The 3337-nt window shown below is 42.6% G+C and overlaps 1 long non-coding RNA gene across 1 annotated transcript; it reads left to right on the top strand.

Moving 5' to 3' along the window:
• Positions 1–2161: 2161 nt before the first annotated feature.
• LOC137083346 (uncharacterized) lies at positions 2162–3337 on the top strand. Its single transcript, XR_010906482.1, has 3 exons — positions 2162–2565; positions 2697–2867; positions 2977–3337. It is a non-coding gene; the product is annotated as an uncharacterized lncRNA (long non-coding RNA).

Here is a 3337-nt window from a genome sequence, read left to right as displayed (position 1 = left end):
ATCGCTTTCCTCCTGTACAGAAAATTCAACCAGATGAGAACCTCCACAGCCAAGCTCACAACGGCCGTGTCCGGGGGTCTCCGATGGAAACCCCGGAGGGAAATTACAACGCCCGGAGCAGAGACGGACCTCATCGAGCTGGCGCCCCAGCCATAACAAACACCTGCTCCCGACTGCCCGACTCACCTACCATCCATCCATCGTGATGGGAGGTTGCCCGAGAATAACCTCAAGAACCAAAGGCTGAAGAAAAACAACAATTAGAAACCACTAGCCACTTGACCATCATGATCCACCTGTCATCCGACCAAAACGATAACTGTCATCCGACGATGTCATACAGACTTCGTCAGATGAAAAGGGGGAACTGTAGCGTCTGTGGTCTCTTACAATGAGGATCAAAGAGGAACCCAATGTTGATTGTAAAAAGGGGGGGTAGCTTTTAGCCGCATGTAAATTAAGAGCCACGCCACAGAGTCTGGGGGAAGTGACAACTTCGGCAGTTTTACGACCCCGTCCAAATAAACCAGGCCATGATCGGGTCACACGACTCGAACCCTGTTTCCCCCCCTTTCCATTCCCCAGACCGAAAGGCGCCAAGGCTCCTGTCAATACACAAGGACTCACAAACACACACACATTCCTTATGAAGCTTTAATTAAGACTATTCTAGACTGTATACGAGGTAGCTTGGTGTGTATATGCATGCTCCTTGACTCAGGCCTACTCAGTCATGGCATAGAAACAATGTAAGCTCATTTTAAATGCTTGTATTTCTGTGTAAAATTGTATCTCTGTTTTAATATCTCCCAGCCATAAGGTGTTTGATATCTAAATATTCCTATTTCTTTGACTTACTCAACGATGCACAAAATGGGATTGTGAAATGTATCATTAATATGTTTAGCCGACTTGGGAGTAAAACCATACAAAATCAACACCCCTTTACGACACCTCAGAAACATGCAAAATAGGCCATAAAATGAGACAAAGAGAACTTTTCCCGCGCAGAATTCACCCTCTGGATTGGGTGAATTAGCCAGAAGGGGGCGTGGATTAATTGTCTTAAAAGACCAGTGGAGACCACAATCGTTCGCTTCTAAAAATCTCTTCTGAACTCTTCTGAACTCTTCTCTTCTGAAAACTCCTCTTCAAGAAACTCCTTTTCTGGAAATCTCCGCTCTTCCGAAATCTTCCCTTCTACAATCCGGTCTTCAACCACCCTGTGTTCCTCGTTCCATCAACTTACTAGCCCACGGGCTTCTTCAGGAGGTGGACCCGAAGCGCCGCTAAAGGAAAAACTACGTCACCTCCCGACCTCGGAGAGAACCACCGGATACGCAGAACTACACACACACACACAAGCAAGAAGCCAAAACGAAACCAAAAAGAATGCAAGTATTCTTCTTCTTATAAAAGTCAAATTGCTGTAAAGAGGGTGTGTATTTCCCCGTTGGGACAAGTTAACTCCGTGAAGGTCGTATGTGATGAACTGAAGGAAAGCTGTTTCTTACCTCTAATGCTTTGTACCATCTCTCTCTCTCTCTCTCTCTCTCTCATCTCTCTCTTTTATCTCTCTCTAATTTCAGTCTATTCATTATTCTCTTTTATGTATTCTTTCGTTAATACCTACATGTCTACTTTCTTGATGCATATTTAGTGTGTACTTTCTGTGTGAATCGTAGTGTTATTTTTAGTCTGTGTTTATTAAACCTCCAAAAGACATTTAATGAGTTGGGTCTGTTGTTCTCCCACATACACAAAGTCAATGAAACTTGCGATTTAACGTTACCTCACTGCTTATGCTACTATGTTAGTAAAGTAAACTGTATGACCATTTGAAATATTGAACTTGTCCTGATCAGTAAAGTTAATGTTTCTTATGCGCTCGTAAAGCAGTAATCCCTTATTGAGAATTGATTTGAAAAGTCTATAACTAATTTGGTGGACGAACTTAGTAGGATAATTTCAAGCAATTTCATAAAGGGTTACTTGTATTTAATTAAACAATTTTCCCTATCGGAAAATTTTAATACGTAATGAATGACTGGCAAATTATATTCATAAATTCATGAATATTGAATATTGAATCCCTTTTGAGTTAATTATTCCCCGAGACATTAAACTCATAAGTCATTGTTGTTACACAGCAAAGCAGCGACAGAGGAAAACACAGAGCCTGATATTATGCAAACATTTACCAATAATGTGGAAAGCGTTTTAAATCTGTTCAGTGGAAAATCCGCTGTGACGAATCTGTCCTCGTCTAACATCTGCTGTAAATCCAGGTAAAACTAGCTGCGTGCACGCGCCCGTCCCCAGATAACATGATCCCCAGTTGATCCGTAACACCGGCGGGAAGAAACAGCTGAATGCAATCATTGGGCTATCTCGTCAGCTTGCTCAGTTTGCTGCCGATTTTAACGAGCAGTTAACTTTAGTAATCTCCAGGTTGCTGTCCATAGATGATAGGTTGCTTGCTATGGAGTCGAAAAACTGTGTGGAAGATACTAACTTTAAGAAGAGAAGACGAGTGCCTAAGAGAAGACCAGTCCTAAGATTGCGGTAAGACTGTTATCTAAGCTAAAGTAACCTAAAGCAAAGCTTTTTAAGTAGCACAAGCTGAAATTAGCCTTGTAAAAGAACAAATGTAGGTTGCTTTATAAAAGTGTTTTCTTTTTCTGGTCATTTTACAGGAAGCAGTACGCCGTCTTCACAACTTCGTCATAACACTCATTTAATTGTTTTCCAGCTGCATGTAAGACATAGAGACAGTACGCAGGAGCTTCAGGGACAAACATCCAGTTCTTGCATCGCAAGCAGAAGCTGTGAAGAGTTCAGCTCGGAGTCGATTGAGAAGAAAGAGGGTAAGATTTATTAGATTAGATCCGTTTTTGGTCAGTGTGACTATTTTTCAGGTGCATTTTACGCAGTACATCGCGCAATACTGATTGTCTTTATTGTTTGTTTTTACAGCTGCTACAAGCAAGAAAGAGTGTGTTAGCTGAGGATGAGGTGGGCCTTTGGAAGTGCGCTACCATAGACCTGATGTTTGATGAGGAAGACGGCATCGTTCGCGCGGTGTCTGGATGGACTGTTTGACCAGCCAGGAGCTCGCCGAGCTCTGTGCCATGCTGCAATCGAGATTAGAGGCGATTCCAAAGAACAGGGCAACGCACGACAGACGTCTGAAAAATGGACTTAAAACAGACAGAATGGCGCTAGTTACCTACAGCTCTGAAGCGGAAAACAGAGACTTCATGGTGCTGTAGGATTTTGGGCTTCTCGTGAGCTTCCTATTGTTGTGTGGGCAGATCTCAAACGTTTTGTATTTGGT

The sequence above is a fragment of the Pseudorasbora parva genome, chromosome 1 (assembly GCF_024679245.1).
Source record: "Pseudorasbora parva isolate DD20220531a chromosome 1, ASM2467924v1, whole genome shotgun sequence".
Taxonomy (NCBI): domain Eukaryota; kingdom Metazoa; phylum Chordata; class Actinopteri; order Cypriniformes; family Gobionidae; genus Pseudorasbora; species Pseudorasbora parva.
Note: the sequence above shows the minus strand (reverse complement) of the source record. Positions and strands in the feature narration are given on the sequence as shown.